This window comes from Cydia splendana, chromosome 20 (assembly GCF_910591565.1).
Source record: "Cydia splendana chromosome 20, ilCydSple1.2, whole genome shotgun sequence".
NCBI classification, from domain to species: Eukaryota; Metazoa; Arthropoda; class Insecta; order Lepidoptera; family Tortricidae; genus Cydia; species Cydia splendana.
Window position 1 is genome coordinate 1,980,216 of NC_085979.1, and position 24,397 is coordinate 2,004,612.

A 24,397-nucleotide genomic window follows, 5' to 3' on the forward strand; every position below is an offset into this window, starting at 1 on the left:
AGCTGCTCCATGGCGCGGGCGGCGCTGCCGTCCGAACACACTGGAACACAAAATAACAATATTTGAGAAAAAAATTAAAAATTAAAGACTTAAAAAACTTGTTAAATTAAAATAATGGTGTTCTGCCTTTCCCCGATCATTAAATTTACTGTACGAATTTCTTTTATCAATCAACTTTTCGCCAATGATTTTATTTTGACAACCAACCTTCGTATAATTTTAATTAAATGTTATGATTGATCTGAGATTGAGGAGTCGCGCGTTGAGTGAGTGGTTCGTTTTTAGGTTATATTTCCTTAAATAAAACAACTTTCCTTGTTTACTAATCGGGTGGTGGTATTTTTAAATATAATACTATAGGTTAATCCTATAGGCGAACAGAACACCGCCTCTAGAAACCTAATATTGGCCATTTTGTTCCCGACGCAAATCACCAAACTGTGAGGTGCGGGAGGGGTGCTCACGGCGTTGCGATGGTCGTTTTAAACATGGCGCGCTGACACGTGTAAATGTAGGGATGGGACATGTTCATTACAGGTAGTGGGTACTGCTACCAGTGACATCGAAATTTATTGTGGTAAAATTGTTACCAATTTAGTATACTTAGAGTAAACTTACTTAATTATTATACTTATTGATTAATTTAATATTTAATTAAGTAATTTAACAATGTACCTGAAATTTTTACCTAACATATTAGGGCATTTCTGTTTAAAGTACCCAGAACTTGAATTTTAAAGTTTAGAATTTTTATATTATTTCCACTCAGAATCGCAATCTCTTTCGATACGAGAAAAAAGTGTCGCCAAAATCTCATACAATTATTTTCTTTTGTCCGTTTTATTAAGGTCATAGAAGGTTGTATTGAAAACATATTCAAATGGACCAATAACATATGCCTATAACAAATCAACTCCGAGTTCTCTCGAACTTCTTTGAAGTTCATCATCAGGTCCATCTCGTGACATGAGACCTAACTGCTCACCTAGAGGATTCTAAAAAACCCATACAACATATGTCTATCACAAACCAACACCGAGTTCCCTCGCACTTCTTTGAAGTTCATCATCAGGTCCATCTCGTGACATGAGACCTAACTGCTCACCTAGAGGATTCTAAATAACCCATACAACATATTTCTATCACAAACCAACACCGAGTTCCCTCGCACTTCTTTGAAGTTCATCATCAGGTCCATCTCGTGACATGCGGCCTAACTGCTCCGCTGGCCTAGAGGATTCTAAAAAACTTACACAACATGTTACCTATATATTATGTCTAAAATGGTACAATACGGTATGACGAAGCACGAAGTTTCCGCAACTGAAAAACCATCATCGTCACATCACTAGTCGAAAGGGAAAGGGATAGCGCATTGCATTTTCAAGTTGACGAAAAGGGACGGACATACTTCGCCTCTGCTTACTGACCAGTATAAAATGAACCCCGCGGACAAGAAACATTATTCAATGAAATAATGAATTTCGCTTTCCTGTGGGATGTTATTCCATCTGTTTTGTAAGTAGAAGTCTTAGATGACTTGCCACACCATTTTACGCTGCAATATCCCATGATTTCCCAATGAATTCAATAGTTTACGATTTATTTTCTTAGACTCGTGCACACTGCTAACAGGTCGTAACCTTGGGCGCAACTGATCGGAGCGGCGCGCGAACAATCTTATATTTGACCTATACACCATACGGGCGGTGACCGCGAGTCGTCCTATAAGCTCGGTCTATAGGGGTTGGTCTGTGTATAGGCGTTTAGATGGATGGTAACGAGAAGGAGAAGCCTCCAGACGAGGCTGATAATGACATGAACTGGGAGACAGTCTCACGTAAACGTAACTTGGATTTGTCACCGACCAAGCTGGAGCCTTCTCCTAAAAAAATTGTAATCGACCCGTCAGAGGCCGGCAATCAATCGGGTAATACAATTAATACAGTGGAGTCGAATAACAGTAGTGTGGTTGAGTTAAACAAAAATGATCCAGCTGAGACAAGTCAAATTAATACAGTTTATTTAAACAAAAATAATTCAGACGATTTCAACCCACATTTATATAGACACCCCAGTCTAGACAGGAGATACCGAGTACAATGCCGAAGATGATGGACCATTTATAGTACATGTCTCTAGAGAGTCTGCACCATCTTCCAATGCTTCTCTAAAACCCATCAATGTAGGCCTTTTGCTTACTCAAGCAAATGTTCATAATATCCAGAAAGAAGGCGGTAATAAATCAGTAGGTCGCAACAGAGTAGCAGTAACTTTCTCCACAGCAACTGATGCAAATAGTTTCCTAAAACACCCGCTACTAGACAAGCATAAGTTTATAGCTGATATTCCTTCATACCATGTGTCGCGTATGGGAGTTGTGCGAGGAGTTCCTTCGGATTGGTCAATGGAGGAGTTAGTCAACGGCACAAACCTCAAAGAAGGTAAAGGAAAAATCCTTAAGGCTCGACGACTGCAACGAAGGGTGACAAAAGATGATGGCTCCGCATCCTGGGTACCAACCCAGTCGGTGGTGGTTACTTTTGAAGGGCAAGTTGATACACTTACCATCAAAAATCTTCGCCTACTACACCTCACTAGTTGTAGAAGTGTATCAACTGCCAATTATTCAATGTAGGAAGTGCCTTAGGTTCGACATATTCAAACACAGTGCCGGTCTGATGCCAGATGTTATAAGTGTGCACAAAAACACCCCGGTGATGGATGCAACGTAGCTCCAGAACATGTGACACGTATATTTTGTTCCGGCAGACACTTTGCTACAGAAAAAGTATGCAATGAATATGGTCGGCAAAAGGCCATTAAACTTGCCATGTCTGAACAGAATATCTCATACGCAGAAGCAGCGGCACAGTTCTCAGCGGTTCGCAGGCCATATTCAGATGTAGCAAGAGTCATGTTTGAACCGGTTACAGACTCTTCACGATCTTCCCAGTCCCCATGCCACCCTAATACTTTCATGCCAACCCCTCCGCCCACCACTTCATATCGTAAGACCGTATATCGAGCGCCCCGGACGAGGGTCTCTCTCTCCCCCGGTTATGATAGAGTAGCTCACAACAATATTGTCCGAACACCCCCACCTCAACTGCCCAATGGCCAAGCTCTGAAAGATTCTTCTGCTTACAATAGAATCACTCCCAATGAAGACCTAATGGAGCTCTGTCTAAAATTCTTGACAAACATAATCGCTAAGTGGAGCGATTGCCTACCAGACGACGATGCACCCTTAATGATCACACTCGCGGAAAGACTTACATTCCATAATGCCCCCCCCCCTTTCTGCAGTGGAATAGTCTAAGCATTATACCAAAGAAACCTGACCTTATTCACCTCATCAACAATCATGCTGTGACTGTTGCGGCCATTTCGGAGACATGGTTACGCCCCGGCTCCTTTTTCAGAGTGCCGGGCTTCTCATGTCTCCGGGAAGACCGCAACGATGGACGCGCCGGATGTGCGTTGTTCATCAAACGCGGTTACCCTTTCGCCCAAATTTCTATACCCCTTCATTCGGATGGGATTAATGCCGTAGCTGCCAAGGTTATGGGCATTAATTTCATCTCTATATATATTCCCCATCCTGAAGTAGTTGATATATATGAATTAAAGTCTATTCTCAAATCGGTTCCACCTCCTCTTATGATTTTAGGGGACTTCAATTGTCACAATATGTCATGGGGGTCATACCATTCGGATGCGTTTTCATCAGCCCTGTTGGATTTATTCGATGAAATCAATGTGGGAGTTATTAATGACGGTACTCCCACGCATCGGGTATACCCAGGCCAGAACCCCCAGTCAGTCCTCGATCTATCTGTGTGTTCTCCTAGTTTGTCTTCTTTATTATCCTGGAGGGTATTGCGCCAGTCGTTCGGCAGTGACCATTTCCCAATTATTATCACGAAGCCTTCTTCTATTCTTCCAATTCCGTCCCCTGAACCTCTTTTAAAACACAAAATTCAATCAGCAGGCTGGCCCAATTACGCATTATTTGTAGAGGAAAGTATGAAAGAGTGGGACACGAGCGAAATGGGTCAAGATGAAAAATAATTAAAATTTAAAAATGTGTTAATAGAGTCTGCCGATAAATTTATACCAAAAAAGAAACCTGCTAGACTTTAAATCCCTTCACCCCCGTGGTGGAACGCAGAATGTACTGCAGCCGTTAAGGAAAGAGATGCCGCTGAAAAAACTTTCAACGATACCAGAAATTTAGATGATTACATTTCTTTAAAAAAAATCTCGGCACGTACAAAGCGCTTCCTATCAAAGTCTAAAAAGAGGGGATGGAAGGGATTCTGCGAGAGCCTATCTCCTAGAACCGCTCCATCACTTGTATGGCGGAACATAAAGAGGTTCAGGGGTTCATTTCATCCAGAGTCTATGCCCACCACAGATGCTCCTTGGCTGTCAGATTTTGCAGATAGACTTGCCCCGTCAACTGTCCCTGAAGCATCCTGCTTGTTACTTCCCCCGCTGTCAGGCACCTTGAGCTCACTGGACATGCCTTTCTCATATTCAGAACTCAGTCTAGTGCTTAGTGGATTGAGAAATACTACACCTGGAGAGGATGGCATACCATACTGTTTCCTGTCTAAGCTAAATTCATCTTCACAGGAGTATCTGCTCGGTATTCTAAACCATGCCTTTGACACTGGAGAGATCCCAGTTGACTGGAAGACCCAAGTTATTGTTCCAATCCTAAAAAATAATAATAATAATTCAGCCTATATACGTCCCACTGCTGGGCACAGGCCTCCTCTCATGCGCGAGAGGGCTTGGGCTATAGTCCCCACGCTAGCCCAATGCGGATTGGGGACTTCACATACACCTTTGAATTTCTTCGCAGATGTATGCAGGTTTCCTCACGATGTTTTCCTTCACCGAAAAGCTAGCGGTAAATATCAAATGATATTTCGTACATAAGTTCCGAAAAACTCATCATCATGGTAATTGATTCCTATTACCCACCTCGAACTTTGTGGCGTGGTCTCCCGCAAGGATCGGTACTCAGCCCCCTGCTTTACAGTATCTACACCTACGACTTGGAGCAATCTGTCCTATCCTTCAGTAATATCTTGCAGTATGCTGATGATCTAGTCTTATACACCTCAGCGAAGTCAATGGTCAAAGCCACTGCTAGTCTGAATACAGCTTTGGGTTACCTCGAGGATTGGCTTGATGAACATGGTTTGACCCTATCACCAACAAAAAGTTGTGTAGTGACTTTCAGTCGCAGAAGGATCATGCCTGATGCAGATGTCCGTTATGGTGGTGTGATGATTCCAAATAAAGATTCAGTAAAATTTCTAGGTGTTATTTTAGATCACAAAATGTGTGGCACCTCACACCACAAATATGTACTGGGTAAATGTGAGAAAAATGTTAATCCCTATTGCCATCCCTCCTTATTGCCAGAAGCTACTATACAATGCCATCATACGCAGCCATATAGACTATGGGTCATTTCTAATGGAACCCTGTAATAAGGATGGCCTAGATAAATTGGATCTTATACAGGCTAAATGTTTAATTAAGGATCATACTAGGTGCTATGCTTCCTTCTCCCAAAAATGGCATGCAGGTGGAAGGTGTTGAACCGCCATTGTTTCTACGCAGACTACGCCGACAGGTTCTTGATCAAAGCCATCTCTTACAACAACCACTTGCTGCTTCCACGCTTGCAGGCGCTGGCACTGGAGGTCACTGAAAACCGATATTGGACATATAAAGCCTTTTCCAGAATAGTAATTTCTTTTTCAAAATTATGTAATATCCACCCCAGTTTATATCAATCTGGTGCTAACCCTTTATTTGAAGTGGCGTTTGAGACCCTAATATACTCTCCAAAAGTCATATTAGATATAGGAATTTTCAAAGACGATCCAGGAGCAAACAACAAACTTAATTTTTTTTTAGATAAATGGCAAGATTACTTACCGGTTTTTACTGACGCTTCTAAGGTGGATCCTGCAAGATGTGTGGGAGCAGCGGTGTGAATTCCACGGTACAATATCGTCCTCCCATTTAAATGTCCTTCTCAAGCGTCCATTTTCACAGGTGAGGCAGTTGCTATTCTTGAGGCTGTCAAATATGCAGACACACATAACATTAAAAAAAACAATTATCTTCTCTGACAGTAGGAGTTGCCTGCTGCAGGCAATAGTAGGCAATCAGTTAAAATTTAAAGCCAAATTTCCATTGATTCTTGAAATTAAAGCTGTGCTACGTAGGTGTGAATCGAGGGGCCTATTACGTATTGTTCTCGGATGGGTTCCAAGCCACTGTGGTATTAGAGGCAATGAGATGGCTGATATATGGGCAAAACGGGCGATTGAGATTGGTTCACTAAAACAGGAAATTTACAGTACTGACCTGTTGAGTTGTGCGCTATCTGATATGTTTAATACATGGCAGAAGCAATGGGATATCTCTAGATTGGTAAACATTATGGCTGTGTACAACCTCGAATTACTCGAAAACCGTGGTTCTATCGATTCCGTACTTCTCCGAAGTGGGTAATATCCACCATTTGCCGTTTACGCTTAGGCAAAGTATGTACCCCATTATTTCGGGCTATGATTGGTGTCCGTGCGAATTCATTGTGTGAATGTGGGTTGGATGAGGGCAACTTGGACCACATCTTCTTTGCTTGTACAAAATGTAGCTACTCACTGTACGATGTATTACCCGAAAATGTTCCACGACCTATATGCTTTAACTCGCTTCTTTGCCACATGGATACTAAGCTAACTTCTATTCTAATTAAATATTTACAAACAAATAACATTAAATTCTAAATAGTGTCTTTTCTAATTTAATGCGTATAATTCATGTCAATCTATACTCGTTTTATTCTATACTCTATATTTCCATGTTATACATATCGTTTTCTTCTCTTCCACTTCCTTCATGTTGGCACTACTAACGTTCTGTCATCCGCTTCCCGCTTTTTTGCTAATCGTTGTATTCGTCATGTGTTTGTCTGTGATGTTCATAACAATTATTTGTTTTTAGGTTTCCCCAACCACATCCTCCCAAAAATGCAAAATTATTATACCCAACATTCTCCTCACGTGTGAAAGTCAACACCGACATTGGCAAATTCACCCTGTGCAAAATTGCAGGGAGCAAGCCAGAAAAAAAAATGTTTTGATTTATATATCTGCAGAGTATGCGGCTAAACAGAAACATACTAACTACTCTGCCTCGGAACCAATGTATGATTTCATACCAGTTGCGGTGGAGACTGCAGGACCTTGTGGTGCGGAGGATAAGGAGTTTGTGTAAGAATTGGATAGGCGATTAAGAGATAGGGGTTGGGATCCTTTCTGATCATTTCACAATGAGGACATTGGTCAGAACCTTGTACTGGACAAGAGCGTTTTGTCGTTACTGTCATATAAAAGCCAACCTTTCTGTAGCACCAAGTTGCAACAATTTCAATGGGCTAAATAATTTGTTTTTGAAAAATTTCACCATTTGACATTGAGCAAAGAAGTAATGTCACAGCCAACAGTATTTGACGATGATTATGACTATTTATGACCTATACTTTTATAACTAACACGGGACTTAATCGCGTAAAACTTACGTTTATTTATGACCTGACGTTTCGAACGTGAAGTTACATTCGTGGTCACAAGCATATACACATATACAGTGTGGAAAGATAAGTCGGGCCCTGGAGGGAAACTACCTTAAATCCTTAAGCTGGCTCATTTTACTTAAAGGAGACATTCCTTTATTTTTAAAAAGAAACAAAACTGTATTTATAGATTATTTTCTTCAAATTGGCTTGTCTAAAAAAATCTTGAGTACTAAATATTAGATTTTATGGATATTTCATACGACAGACGAGTGTAAGACCTAATGTTTCTTGGAGAAATGTTATCATTAACACTAACTGTATCAACTAGTAGAATAAAATTGCGATTTTTGTCGGTTCGAGTCCCGGACGAGGCAGGCGCCTTTTAGAAAATCTTTGAGTGCAGTTTTGTTGCCCTCCAGGGCCCGACTTATCTTTCCACACTGTATAGGCATATAATATATATATATATATATATATATATATATATATATATATGTATATCGTCGGGTGACAAGCAAAAGTCACTAACTAACACCATTGAAATTATTGGACAATAAACCGTGTTACAAGTGTAATAATGTGCATTGTTACTTGAATTTTTTGATAGTACTTAGTGACTTTTGCTTGTCACCCGACGATATATGTTTCACTCATACTTATATGTATGAGTGAAAATCGTGTTAGATTCTTGTACCATTGTCATCTCAGGTCAATGCCTGGTTAGACACGAACAGGGACAGGATGGATATGTTTCACTCATACTTATATGTATGAGTGAAAATCGTGTTAGATTCTTGTACCATTGTCATCTCAGGTCAATGCCTGGTTAGACACGAACAGGGACAGGATGGGTAGGTTTTGACATTCAAGAGCAGATTTTCACATAAACAGACCTTGAAACACTTGTGGGCGGTGCCACTCCTCGGGGCCAAGTACGAGCTCATCCTTGACCTCATGATCAATATAGAGTCCAGCATCTGCAGCTGCTGCGCTCACTCCTCGCAGCACGCTCTCCTCACACTCCCGCTCCTCCTTCACACACAGCTCTCCGGGCTCCGTCTTCACACACACCGGCTCTGCCTCCTCAACATGTGCTGTCTCTAAAGACATGTTGTTGTGCGCTCACAAGCTGGTAACACTGAGAACCTGCAATGCAAGTAGCACATGATTTGTGAAGTTTACTTAACTAACATGGAAGGAATGTAGTGGTATTACATTTTAGCAGAATAAAATGTGTATGTCGCACACACGTCACACTAGTTTCACAATGGCCTACATAGCCACCATGTCACTTTATTTACTACTCATTAAGAAACAAAATACTAGGAAACTAAAATAAAAGAAATTACAAAAATACCATGTGGCTTGATGTAAGGCCAAATGGGACAAGTCCTGAAACTGTGCGTCACGGCGCCCTGGGGCGCCGCAGACAATAAAGAGGGGCGCCGTAAGGCAATCTTCTTCACCATGTTATATACCTATTTCGAATAGCCTAGATAGGTCAGGGCGCCGCGCCGAGATTAAATTTTTAACATGCAAATGCGCGCGGACTAAAAATATAGGGAACCCCTGGACTAAGTACTTATACAGTTGAAGTAAATGAGATATTCCTAGGATCACATACTATATTAGCTACAGCACAGAGTACGTAAAAGTAGCTAAACAAACGTAATGAAAGTAAGCACCTTCCTCGCTACAGCCTCGATCAACGAAAGCGAAAGTCTATTTATTCACTGGCAAAACATACAAAGTACGTAACGTAGACAGCTCGCGCTGATACTAGTATTTGATTTAAACCAAAAATAAAGTGCAATTATCTTTGTAAAAGTCACTTTTCAATAGCGTAACGAGTAACGACTGATGCTGACAATGCTGACATAACATAAACATAACATAACATAACCTTAAAAATTTGACAGCGTTAAGTCCTGTCCAGACGAGAACAATTGATCGCCAATCTGATATTGTCTGATCAAATCAGGTGGTGATTATGACCGATAAAATGGAGATGCGGACGCAAGTATATCAATTTGTGGCGATTTGGCGTCAATCTCCAATTAATTACCAATTTTAGGTTTATGGTCATTTGTGGCGTTTACCGGTAGGCCCTTGTTAACAAACCGCCTTGATGCATCAATGTCATATTTTATAGTCTGTGAAAACTTGTCAAAAAACAGTTTAGGGCAGAGTATGTATAAGATAGTCTATGAATTTACTAGAGTCAGTAGTGCTGCACTCTGGCGGCAGAACATTGCAGTAATATCCCCTATTACTAGATTCCAAAAATATATAATATAATGTCCATTCCATTAATGCACAGATGATAGATAATTTTCCACTAAAAATATTCGGAGAAATAATTATAGTCATTTTGAATGCAAGTTACCAGGAAATTCACTCATTTTATTTTATTTACTATTTACATTGATAAAAAATTAGGCTGCAGTCGATATCGATATTTCGTAACTTATACTTGTAGTACATCCCTAAACTCCGAGTCGTAATTAGATTCCAAAAAAAGTAAGACAATGTTGCCACTGCAATAATTTGTTTGTAAAATAGTAAATTTGTTTTTATAAATAAACACGCTAAGATAATTTATGTATTAAGTTGACTGTACCTTGTTCCAAGCCTTCAAATTGGAGATGGCGACATTCGTTTCATACTGGCAACACCACAGTTCCGATGACGTCAGGCGCAATACCGGCTTTTATAACGGGTTTTTTCCCTGCTTTTTCGAATCCAGCTGGCAGGCTGCGCGCCAATGCTCAGGTCATTGGCGATTTGTTTCTGGCAGAGGAAACACCTATAAGTTTAGAAAATTTTCGAAGTAATTTTCTAAATAATTTCAGTTCCATTATAGCGAGTTCAAATACTAATAATGTTCAACATGATCCGGGTGCAACGGCTTTAACTGAGCATGAGCGGATGACCAGGTTAGAGGATGTAGTGTCCAAATTGGCCCACGAGGTAAGGTCTTTACGTGACAATTTCTCTACTCGCCCGCGGGAATACTCCAGTGATTCGGACGTGCTATCAATTGTCTCGCCTGAAGATCTGGAGACTCCAGAGGCTCCTCCGGTGCCTGTCCCGGGGCCTGCAAAGGATATTAGTTTCAAACTTGAGATTACCCTCAAGTCAGCAGGCGCGATAACCTCAAAGGAGCATGCTGATATTTTGGACAAGTTGCAGCATTTCAATTCAAACGACTGGTCGCAGGTACGGTACATAGATGCTCAGAATACGTACGTGTCATCGCCTGGCTTTACTGATTTGGAGGGTAATGACATGATAAAGTCTTTTGATCGTAACCGTGCCCTCGCCGTTACGGAAAAGACTCTATAGCTGCTGTGTCTCATGCTCTCATCATACAAAATGAGAAATTGAAAGCTGGCTTTGAGACCTTCGTGGCTTGGATAAGTTCGCAAGGTGATTGCACGGTGGAGGCGGTAGCAGACAAAATCAACGAGGTGTTCTCGGAGGGTGATATTCTCGCATTCACTTGGACCTCTTGCAGATGATCTGTGGCCGTCGCGCAGACATTATCCAGCAACGGAGAGATGGAGTACTGCACTTCATCAAGGACCGCTACATAAAGGAATCTCTTCGAAAGATCCCTCCAACACAGGAGCACCTCTTCGATGACAAGCGGTTTTCTGACTGTATAACGAAGAATGGCGGAATTGACAAGGTATTTTTCTGTCCACGCACTCCTGCGCAAGGAGTTGCTAGCAAGCGAGCTCCTGCGCAAGGAGTCTCACAGCCGGAGCAGAGCAAGAAGGCTGCGGACTATTCTGGTTTCCGCGTGTATCCTGGGCCCTCTGCTGCTCCCGCTCAGGCTCCTCAGGACAGAAAGCGAAAGGCTGGGCCATTTCGATCCAATCAGCGAAGCGACAAACATTACAGGAACAGGCAAGGTAAGCGATCTCGCGGGCGCTACGACTGACTATCTCAACTTCCAAGCGGGTCAACTGGAGCTTTTATTTATATAAACCAATGGAAAGCCATGGGGGCTCCAGACTATATAGTCAAAATTCTGTCTGGGTACCGGATACCCTTTGTCAAAAAACCGCCTCTAGTTCACCCCTCCAGACTTTCATCAAAATTATTCACGAAGGAAAGTCCGGAAATGATCGTTCAAATGAAAGGCATGATAGAACAGGGTGTGCTAGAGCCGGCTTCGTTGACCCCAAGTTTTGTATCGAACATGTTTCTGGTTCCAAAGAAAGGGGGGAGCGTACGCCCAGTCTTCAACCTAAGACAGCTAAACCAGTACATATATGTGGCCAAATTTCACCTCATCAATATGTACAAGGTCCCAGATTTTCTTCAACCACGAGATTGGCTCGTAAAGCTCGATCTCCACAACGCATACTTTCATATTCCAGTCAAGGCCTCACACCGAAGATTCCTGAGGGTAATGTTTCAACACAGGCTTCGGCAGGTGACCTCCTTGCCGTTTGGTCTCGCATCATCTCCGAGGACATTTGCTTTAGTCACGAACTGGATTGCGGAAGTGCTGAGATCTCGCGGTATCAGGGTCATCGTATATTTGGACGACTTTCTTCTTGCATGCCAGAGTCGATCATTGCTTCAGAATCAAGTAAGACTCACCCTACAGATTCTAGAGGGTCTAGGCTGGACTATAAATTACGGAAAGTCCGTCTTAATGCCCCAGAAGTCCATGGAGTTCCTGGGTATTCGGTGGGACCCTTGGAGCAACTTGAAGTCACTCCCAGAAGCAAAGATTCAAAATGTTGTGCAAAAGTGCCGACAGATGGTAAATCACAGGTGCGCTTCATTAAAACAGGTCCAATCTTTGCTGGGTCTAGTGAACTTCGCCAGCTTCGTTGTTCCGAGGGGTCGACTCAACAGCAGGCTGTTGATGACGTTTTGCAACCAGCTGCTGCACATGTCCCCAAGAACGAAGGTAAAGCGTCCAGTAACCCTATACAACGAGCTGGATTGGTGGATCAACAACGTAACTGCCACATCTCCTCTTCACCCTCCAGCGCCCCAGTTCTTTTTGACTACGGACGCGTCGGGCCAGGGCTGGGGCGCTCTGCTCAACAACAAGCAGTCAGCTGGCCAATGGTCGCAGTGGGAGGCTCGTCAACATTCAAATCTCCTAGTATGATGGCAGTACAGAAGGTAATAACATCACAGAGCCACTTACTGACGCAATCGTCTCTAATGATTATGTCGGACAATCGAACGGTTGTGTCATATCTGCGCAACGAAGGCGGTACGAGGTCACAGCAGATGATGGAGATGACTTATCGGGTACTGGATGCGCTGGACCGCTATCAGGTTCACATGACAATCCAGTTCATTCCCGGCAGATACAACACGGAAGCAGACCGACTCTCAAGGTTTCGCGATCAGTCGGAGTGGCACCTGCTGTCGCCAGCGACGCACCAGATATTCAAGGTTTGGGGTACACCGCAAATAGACCTTTTCGCATCGAGAAGAGCCCATGTGGTGCCGGCATATGCGACTCTAGACCAGACGGATCCGGATGCGTCCTTCGTCGATGCGTTCAGTCGGAGATGGGAGTATCAACTGGCGTGGATATTTCCTCCCCCGTGTCTAATCCCGAGAGTTTTCTGTCACCTGAACGACGCAGAGGGTATGTACCTATTGATCGTGCCGAATTGGGAGAAGGTGTTTTGGCGCAGCGACCTGAAGAGCCGATCCCTGGCCCCTCCAATAGAAATTCGGGACCTGGAGAACCGGTTAGTAGACATGCAGACTCTGAGACCTCCAATCGATGTCAAGCGGATAGCTTTAGAAGTCTGGCTGATACAGGGTGGGCCGCATTGCTAGGTACGTGGAACGATAAGCAAAAGGATTTACTTGCAAGCGGTTGGCGAAAATCCTCGTTAGCTTGGGAATGGCAGTATTTGTTAAATGCAACTCTAATTTGTTCGCTAAAGTCTCAGAGTACCGCAAATATCCAACGCGATCACAATATGACCAGAAGTTGCACAATGAGCAACGGAACACCACATTGATGCGTAAAAGCATTTTTGGAATGGCAACCAGAATATATAATAAAATTCCTGATTGTTTAAAAACATTACCACTATCACAATTTAAGAAACAACTTACTGCACTATTAATCGAAAAATGTTATTATAAAATAAGCGACTATTTGAATGAAAATTAAATGTATGTATAAATTTTATTTCTTAAGTATGATTATGTTCTAAATTTTGTGACTATGTTCTAATGATTAATATTTAATTTACAAATTGTAAATTTTAAAATAATGCATGTTGTATGTTTATAAGTAGTATTATAGTATTTGTACGCCACTATTGGCAGAGCATGGTGAGACTACGAAACTGTAATATAAGATCATTAATTGTACCTGTGTTTTCACAAATAAAGACTCTCTCTCTCTCTCTCTCTCTCTTCTTATAAGCTAGCGTGGCTAAGGTGGTGCAGATGGTGTACTGCCCATAATGTCGCCAGAGACAATCCAGAACCGCAAGATTTGGCCAGATTTCTTACAGACTTAATAGAAAAGTTATCGCATAGTATAATTTGCCTACACAAATCTGTTGTCTTTACTTTTTGTCCCGTACGTTCAGGCCCACCGCTGAGCTCGCATATAGTTGTTCTTGGCCAGGCTTTGAAAGCTATAGTTTTGAATAGACCAATGTCACGTAAGGAGAGTATATGGGATGTGAGAGATTTGTGTACTTATTTGGAGAATAACGAACCTTTACAAACCAGTTTATTTGAGGTGTCTAAGAGATGTGCCATTTTGTTATTGCTTTGTTCAGGGCGACGCGTACACGACCTGACGTTATTGAGTATAAATGATTCCAGTTGTAAGATTGATTCTGACTGTATTATATTTTGGCCCGAATTCGGTTCCAAGACGGACAGTTCATCGCGCAGGCAATCTGGTTGGAAATTGTTAACGTGTGATTACAATAAAAATATAGATCCGGTTTATTGGATAAAATTATTAATTTCCTTGTCTCAGAACCGAAGAGGGAATATAAATAACCTATTTATTTCTATATGTGGTCCTGTAAAGCCAGCTTCACGAACCATCATTGGTGGATGGGTAAAGGCAGTCCTCAAAGACGCTAATATAAACAGTAGTACGGGCAGTGTCCGTTCCGCAGTTGCTTCGTCGGGCTGGTTTGATAATCATAATATTAATGATATCTTAAAAAGAGGCAATTGGCAAAGTGCGACTACATTTCGTAAGTTTTATAGAAAAACAGTTAATACTCTTAATTCACATTCTAATCCTTTAGATAGATGTTTTGATACGATATAATATACGTATTCTAATCAATATTAATATAAGGTCATACCAATCAGGTGTTAGTTAATCTTTATAGCAATGCAATACAGGTTTTCTTATAAACCTATCTATTCTTTTATTCACATTGGCGATCTTTTTAATATTAACAATCCTTTCTCATCCAGCAGTCGATAACAAACACTTCTCAATTTGAAGGCTTGGAACAAGGTACAGTCAACTTAATAGACAAATTTTACCTAAAAATAAAATTTATATTAAGTTACATACCTTGTTTCAAGCCCGATTTCATTGCTGCCTGCTGGCATTTTGTAAAATTTTAGATTTTATTTTCTCCACACGATTAATTTCATTCACATACGCATTTTATCATAATTATATTTCAGCAAGAGTAAGTATTATTTATTAAAGTTTTTATTTCAGCAGTAGGGTTTAGTTTTAAGCTTGTCTTTTCAGCTATGTCAATGAAATACCGTGCTACCTCTGTAAACAAAACAAGTACCTTCAGCATCTCTGAATACTGTGTTTGTTTACATAACAAAACTTCGCCACCTGTCTACCCACAGTGGCTATTTTGCCACCTGTCTATCTACAGTGGCTACCTACCGTCCACCGTCATACTATTGGACGGTAGGTCAAGATAATCAAATTGAGAGTCCAATGACCTGAGCATTGGCGCGCAGCCTGTCAGCTGGATTCGAAAAAGCAGGGAAAAAACCCGTTACAAAAGCCGGTATTGCGCCTGACGTCATCGGAACTGTGGTGTTGCCAGTATGAAACGAATGTCGCCATCTCCAATTTGAAGGCTTGGAACAAAGTAAGTAACTTAATATAAATTTTATTTTTAGGTAAAATTTGTCTATTGGTAATTTTACTCCTACGATTTAAAAAGTACTTTTATTTACTTATTTTTACATAAGGCTAAAATAATCTAAAGGTTACAATTTAATACTTACCGGTCTTGATCTAATGGAAATTTCGCCATAAACTTCCTTTTTTGCGATTTTCGCGAGCGTATCAATTGACACATATTTTGCACTGAAACAACTTAGTTTTCGGTGGCATTTAAACAATTTCTATTGACTCACTGTATTTTCTTATCACGTTTGACTGTTTTGGAAAATAACGAAGGCTTTTAAAAAAGAAATTGCAAGAAATACGTAAGTAAAACCTACGAACCGCCATGACAAGCAACAAAGCAATGTGGCTGACAGTTGACACGACAGATGAATAGCACTGACGTTTTATTTTGTTTTTTTGGCTATGGTTAGGTCACTAAAGTCCATACAAAACCTTTTTTTGTTCCTAGTTGCGTCAGCCTGTCCCCTATTGGCGTTTGCGTCCGCACCAATTTTGATAAGACAATTGAATGAATCAGATTGGCAAAAAACATGGTCCCGTCTGGACTGGCCTTTAAATTCGTTATTTGTCAAAATATTGAACTGTCAGTGTCACTATACTGTCAAAATCAACTTATTGAGGTTGGTTAGCTTAGCATTGTTTGTACGTTGATACGCTGGTTTTGTTGTGTTATTTTACTTATTTTTGGGACTATTGAAGTATTCTTGCGCTCTGCACGGTGGCCGCGATGGACGTGATGCATGCGTGTCGCTGCTGCCTGCGGCGTGCTCCGGATAAGGAGCTGACGACGCCGTACACACATCTCGGCAAAACGGAGATATATGTCGACATGATCAAACAGTGCTTCGATATATATGTAAATATTGTAAATAAGACAATTTAGTTGGTGTATGTGACCTTACACTACCTATAATTGCGTTAATTCATAATTGTTTGAATGTGCAGCTGGTGGTGGGCGGCTCGGGCTCGTGCGGCATCTGCTCGGCGTGCGTGGGCCGCCTGCGAGACGCGAGCGACTTCAAGCTGCAAGTGCAGCGCAGCCAAGCGGAGTTGCAGGCTGCGAGTAGTGTTAAAGGTTTGATTGAGTACAGAAGGCCATTTAATAACTATGTTACAATCACTCTTAAATCTGCAATACTAGATGGTTGCACCATACACCCTCCTGCTAAGCATTGACTGCCCAATAGCCCGCTAGATAGTGTTATTGGACTTCTTGAAAGTTGCTGTGTGAGCATAACTATAAAAGGCAGATAATGTTTACTTGTTTTGTGTTTGTTTGCTCTAGAGGAAGAATCTGCAGTTGAGCCAGAAAACCTAGACATGCAGGATGGAGATGGAACCAGTGAGCCTGTATTGGGTGAGTCTACTCTTCTGCAATGATAAATAATCATTATAACAACTAGTGATCCAAAAGACTCGAGCCTTTTAGGTCTTTTTTTAGGGCTCGCCTCATCTCTTGACGCCTAAAAGGCTAAAAGCGTATTTTACTAATTAAACAGAAATAGGCTTTTAGCCTTTTAGGCGTCAAGATATGAGGACAGCCCTAAAAAAAAAACTAAAAGGCTCGAGTCCTTTGGGTCACTAATAACAACCAATGTTGCCTGTATAATTTTCAGATACTTTATGTCATTGTGAAATATTAGAAGACACAAATATGTGCTTGTCTAAGTTGTTGACATTGTGGGCCGAGACCACATCTACTGGCAGTTTGTTCCAAACCCTCACTACTTGGTTGCTAATGGGAATTTGGTTTACAGTAGGTTTGAATAGCTTGTGGCGAAACTAGCCTGTTGCTTATAAACTTGTATGTTTGCTTCAGGTGAAGAGCCCCCGGTCAAACCGGAGATGCTGAAAGAAGATGAAACACCTGATGAGAGATTGCGTGAGTCATTAGTTTTATTGGATGATGCGTCATGTGTGAGCAAGGGGCTAAATTTACATTTAAAGCATTGTATAAATGTGAATATTGAATCTATGGGTATTAGGGATTTGTAAAATATTTAATATTATCATTAGTGTAAGAACAGAAAAAAATTAATTACTTCAAGATAACAAGCGTTATTCAAAATAATCCTTTGGCGGAACACTGCGAAGAAGAAATTGCACTCAGCCCCGGTTACTGTGAGGAACATGGGGTTTAATATAGTGTTGGTTGCTCTAGATGACATCCTCGGGTTCAACATGGCGGCCGGAGACGGGGCGAGCGACGAGGGTGACCCGCTGTTGGGTGAGTACCTGCTTCATGTACAATAAACTAGTTCAAGTGGAAATCAGATTTCAATTGCGCCTGTAGCAGTCGCGTCTATGGAGTATATACGTCTACGTCTATTTAGACATGTTTATTGCTTGACAATCCCAATTTAGATAAGCACAAAGTGCAGTTCTTTTTGGACAACTTTAAAACTATTGATTGAAGGGTGTTTTATTAAAAAGAATTAACATCGAATTTTTTTATATTCAAAATATTAGAAAAATGTACTACATTGCACAGTTATTGTCATCTATCTGAAGGATTTTTTTCTATTGTGCTGTGAGGTGGGACGTAAATACAAACAACTGCTTGCCAGATATTGGTATAATGATGATCCAAATGATACATGTGTAGCCTTATATACTCTTACACTGTATATGTGTGGGTAAGGTGTAGCACACACTACAGTGCTTAAAATAAGAAAATTTCAACTTCATCATATCACTGCATGGCAGCTTTGCCACACTGACCCAGATCTGTTGCACCAGGCACGACCCGGAGCGAGGGTGCGAGACCCCTGAGTCGTCGACACAAACCCACGAATAGTATGTTTGTTTCAGGTGAAGAGCTCCTAGTCAATCCAGACTCGGCGAATGAAGATGAGACAAGTGATGAGATGTCGCGTAAGTACCATCTTGAATAGGCAACACAAACTGTATTATTGGTAAGGCTTTTCTCTAATCTACCAATATACCGGGACCGTGACTAAAGATTATATCATCAGAGATTCAAGAATACGATCTTCGAAATCAAAGTGATTGTAATAAGATATAATGACATGTGTTAATTTTTGTAGCTACCTATTGCACTCCGGGCTATATTAAGTAGATTGTTTAATTTAAGAATTTTAAGATCCATTATACAGTAAGTACCCCAACTTAAGTGCCTAAGTACCTGCCTACCCACTACCCACGTCGCCATACTGGATGTATAGAAAAGTGGATACTCAGCCTGGGGTCCGATTGGCAACTAGTTTTTACGAAAACGACTGCCATTTCACCTTCCAACCCATAGGAGAGACTAGGCCTTACTGGGAATAGTCCGGTTTCCTCACGATGTTTCCTTCACCGTGTGCTGCATAAAAATACATTGTTTCAAGCAATCTTTTTGTCTAAATACTTACCCATCAAAAACATTACATGTAAAAAGATGCAAGTCTCGCAGCGTAATTCTTCTAGGTACTACAAAAAAGTTTTGAGATATAATGCAAAATAAATAAATTGAAATTGAATGTGAAACCAAGTCGGTTATTTTAGTCAGTGCCAGGGGGTGTTAAAACCGCATCAATATTAGATATCTTTAATACATATATTATAATGACTTGGCCATCGCACGGCTGCATAATGTCATAAGGATCATCGTCAACTATTAAAAACAATTCTAATTGAACATAACGCTAGCGCTAATCACATGTAGATTGAGCATTACACATAGGTATTTTCAAGAACGGTACGAGTAAAGCATTATGTGCGATTGCCAAGTCATAATATATGTATTAAAAATTAAAGATATATAATATTGATACGGTTTTAACACCCCCTGGCACTGACTAAAATAACCGACTTGGTTTCACATTATATCTCAAAACTTTTTTGTAGTAGAAGAATTACGTTGCGAGACTTGCATCTTTTTACATGTAATGTTTTTGATGGGATCTCATCTCTTTTTGTATGTAGTCCTTCTTTTTGGGTACTACTTCTTGTACGTCAGCTACCACTTTTCTCAAAGCTCATACTCATCTCATACCCATCCCACACTATACTCGTACTCATACCTATACAATACTTATGGCCATACCAAACTCATACCCAAGTACCCACCCACACCATACCCGCACTCATATACACATATTATAACTATACACATCTTCATACTCACATCATACATCTTAGACCTTTACTTTACCTACTATTTGTCGGAACTGGCCGCGTAGCCAAGATGCCAATCGCTTACGCTCCGTAGCGATCGAAACGCAACTGTCACTGTCGCACTAATATGGAAGAGTGATAGAGAGACATAAAGCTTTTCGTTGTCGAAGCGATAGCGATTGTAACCTTTGCTAGGCCGGCTGTAACAAAAGTAACTTTGTCGTCACATATATTTATATGGGATTACAAACTTAATTATGCAGTTCTGTAATCTTTAAAACGCATGTCTGATATTGCAATATTTTTAGGTTTTCTATGGCTTGATAAGCTAAAAACCACTTATGTTTAAAATTTTAACCTTGTGGGTATGCTAGAAGTACCTTAGAATTATGATGATCGGTGAGTGTGTCAGTGTCAAAACTAAGGAACTTTGACGTACAATAATTCTTAAACTACTAAAGTCGCACCAATAAAAGTCTGCAGCGGATTTGATAGCCCACGCAGTGTAAGTGTTATTTATACGTCATAATTTCATAGAAGTTTGACGTTTAAAATGACACTTGCACTGCGTGGGCTATCAAAATTGCTGCAGACTTTTTACGGTCTAACTCTAGTTCAAATTTAATGTTTTTGAGAATATATCTAAAACATGTTAAGCCCTAATTATCACTGAAAATTCAGACTTCTAGCTTTAGCCAGCACAAAATTACAGGACGTCGAAAATGGCCTGAATCGGTTCGAGAAAAGGATGGTACGGCCGTGCCTCTTTGTTTTGCTCGACTTGGCGGGTAGATACACTCGACAATGCTTGTTTTTAATACCTACTGTTAAATTTTAAATGTAAGACACAGCCTGAAGTAGAGTTGTTGTTGTAGTGGAGGTGCGGGCAGTCAAGTCGGAGGTGTCGGACGCGGCGAGTGACGAGGACTGCGTGTCGGGTGAGTACTGCGACAACACGAGTCATTCCCACTAGTTACCACTAAGTTCTTACCAGTGGTAACTACTGGGAAAAAAATCCCAGTACGTACCACCAAACCGAATTGGTTGGTTGGTGGATTTTGTAAAGCTGGGCGTAATTGAAATGCGAGCGTGTGCTGGCTGGTCCGAGCAGTCGGCTCATCCGAAGCGCTTTATAAGCTGGTTTAGTAACAACCATATAAACCTGGCCTGTACTTATTTAGCCTGACTAAATTATGAATATTTAGTTCAGAGTCATATTATAATAGACCTAAAAAACCGAGGAAAAGATGGATGGTGTGAGAGATGATATGATACGAACGCAAGTGAATGAACAGCACAGATGACAGATGACAGAGAAGTCTGGAAGCAAAAGACATGCTGCGCCGAGCCCAAGCGAATGGGATAATGGCAAGCGAAAGATGATGATAATGATGGTTGTGTTTGTTATAGCTCGGTTAAAATAAAAGTATTTCTATGAAAATCCCACACAATGCCGAGATGTTTGTTAAATTAATTATACGCGTTATAACACTTACAACCTGTTTAAATTGTTTTGTAAATGTGTGTTTCAGTGTGTTCGGAGGGCAGCGCCGCCCGCGCCAGGGAACAGCTCGCGATGGCTTGTTCCGTGGTGCTCGAGCGCCTCCGCGGCGTCGCGACTGTTCACAGTGGAAGCAAACCATACTACTGCGGGCACTGTAGCAAGCATTTCATGAACAAGTCTGTTTTACGAGAACACATTCAACACACCCACTCATTGACCGGACAGAAACCATTTGCTTGTGATTTTTGTAGTTCTACGTTTCAAACCGAATTGCATGTAACAGAACACGAGAAGAGCAAACACGGTGTTACAAAATTCAGGTGTGCTGAATGTGAGTATACAACAAGTTCCAAGAAAAGTTTGGAGACTCATTTAAAGAGTCACTCTTTGGAGAATAATTTCAATTGTTGTCACTGTAGTTACACAAGTTCGTGTAAAAGTGATTTACACACACACCAGCAAACAACACACATTGCTGGAAATCCTATTAAGTGTAGCGACTGTGATTTCAAATGCAATGATGAATCAAAACTGCGACGTCACCAGAAGACGCACAACCGGAGGCACCAGAGTATTATTACTAGAAAACAATCTTACAAATGTAGTTATTGCGACTATAAGTGCAGTGCTAGTTCTGTGTTACGAAGACATGAAAGGACACATACTGGCGAAAAGCCTTTTCAGTGTAGCTACTGTGATTACAAATGCAGCCAGAAGTCATACTTACAACAACACCTGATGATACATACTGGGGCGAAGCCATTTCAGTGTAGCCACTGTGATTACAAATGCAGTCGGAAGTCATACTTACAACAACACCTGATGATACATACTGGGGCGAAGCCATTTCAGTGTAGCCACTGTGATTACAAATGCAGTAAGAAGTCACACTTACTAGAACACCTAATGATACATACTGGGGCGAAGCCATTTAAGTGTAACGATTGCGAATACAGCTGCCGGCAAAAAGGAACTTTGTTAACACACCAGAGGATTCACACTGGAGAGAAGCCGTACACATGTAGTCATTGCGATTACAAATGCAGTCAAAGCTCAACCTTACGAGAACACGAAAGAACACATACTGGCGATAAGCCATTTCACTGTAGCCACTGTGATTACAAATGCAGAAAGAAGTCACACTTACAACAACACCTGCTGATACATACTGGGGCGAAGCCATTTCAGTGTAGCCACTGTGATTACAAATGCAGTAAGAAGTCACAATTACAACTACACCTGACGAAACATACTGGGGCGAAGTCATTTCAGTGTAGCCATTGTGATTACAAATGCAGTCAAAAGTCACACTTACAAAGACACTTGAGGATACATACTGGGGTGAAGCCATTTCAGTGTAGCCACTGTGATTACAAATGCACTAATAAAACAAATTTAAAAAAACACCAGAGGATACACACTCGATAAAAGCCTTTAAAATGTAGTCATTGTGATTACAAATTCAGCGATAAATTCAACCTGCGACTTCACCAGATGACGCATGGGACGAATCTTAAAAAGCAATAATAGCGACTACAAGTGCAGCCTGAAACAGCACCTGCGGAGACACCAGATGAGACGCGGAAGAGAACCCTTATTATAGGGATCGTTCGCGGCGGAGGGTATGTCGCCTTTTGTCCTAAATCGGAAAGTTAAACCTGACTTTGACACATCGCAATAAGCAGGGGGCTCCTGTGCTGCTCCTACAGTACAAACATAATGTACTTGTACAAATGTAATCACTTAATATTAATATTCAGTGGTGAAACTGGTGAAGTATATTAGTGCCGATCCGCTAGTTAGTGCAGTGAGTGAGCGCTGCGAGCGAAGTGGTGAGACATGTGGCTTCCGAGCCGGAGGTCGTGGGCTCAAACTACAGACACCACCGACTTACTCGGAACTTAATGTACATATTAGAATTAGAATTATTTTATTCGTAAGCACAAACAAACGAGACATTACACAAGTGATATAAAAGAAAACACAGAATAAGATTAAAGTGCCAGGAAATGGCCTCATCTCAGCATGTTGCTGGTGGCTTCCAGTGCTGATCTTCCGATGAAACCATCAAGTGAGAAGAACCACGGAAGGTAACAGACAAGAAAAAAGACATAAAATAACATAACAAGTTAAATAAGAAAAAAATACACAGCAAGAAGATACAACATAACGACTAAATTAAATAATCGTTTGATATTTACCAGTTGCTTTGAAGTTTTCTTGCTTAATGAAAATCTCATCTGCATATTAAAGTAATTGTATTACAAATTTCGAAGGTCTCGGTGCCCACAGCGGCTTGAGGCTGCTGTGTTGTTAGAAAATATAAGGAGTGACTTTGTATTCCACTATAATTAGTATAATTACTAGAATTAATTGATGTGTACTCGTATCCTCCAATAAAAATAGTTATTTTATTTTACTTCTTTTTTAAAACCCCTATTATTTATTTTGAATAACCTATCCTGGGACATCACACCATTACGAAAAAGCGAAAAAAGATGTAGGGGATTTTTTTTAGTTTTATTGAATTATCAATGCCTAATTGCAGCACCAAAACACTAAAGATTCCGGAGCAAAGCCGCGGTCGGACAGACGGGCATGGCGAAACTATTAGGGTGCCTAGCAGTGGCGGCGCGTCAAACATATCCATAGGCAAGCCGGGGCTAATTTGGCTTACATATTTCCTTTACAACTCTGCTCAAACGTCCAAAAACAGGCATGCCGGTGGGAATCGGCTAGTTGACTACGGAACCCTCATAGGATCACTCGTGGCTGTCGCCCCTCTGTTTCAGACAGAGTGCTACGAAACTACCGATTTAGTTGAAAATCTGTGCGTTAGGTGGGGCTGCTTCTGAGAATATACATTTTTACATCCCCCCACCTCTTCTCCGAAACTATTACTATGCCTAAAATTTAAACTCACGACATTAGTTCTTTACCTGTAAACAACAGAAACACGCGAGGCCCGTACACGCGAGTCCGACTTACACCTTTGTTGCCCTGATATGTCCAC

The 24,397-nt window shown here is 41.1% G+C and overlaps 1 long non-coding RNA gene across 2 annotated transcripts; it reads right to left on the reverse strand.

Moving 5' to 3' along the window:
- Window positions 1-5,648: 5,648 nt before the first annotated feature.
- LOC134800881 (uncharacterized) lies at window positions 5,649-7,171 on the reverse strand. Of its 2 annotated transcripts, none has more exons than XR_010145586.1 (3): window positions 6,400-7,171; window positions 5,965-6,108; window positions 5,649-5,730 (listed from the first exon to the last, which is right to left on the reverse strand). It is a non-coding gene; the product is annotated as an uncharacterized LOC134800881 (long non-coding RNA). The 2 variants fall into 2 exon arrangements; XR_010145585.1 differs by having other exon boundaries at window positions 6,700-6,856.
- Between the last annotated feature and the right edge of the window lie 17,226 nt (window positions 7,172-24,397).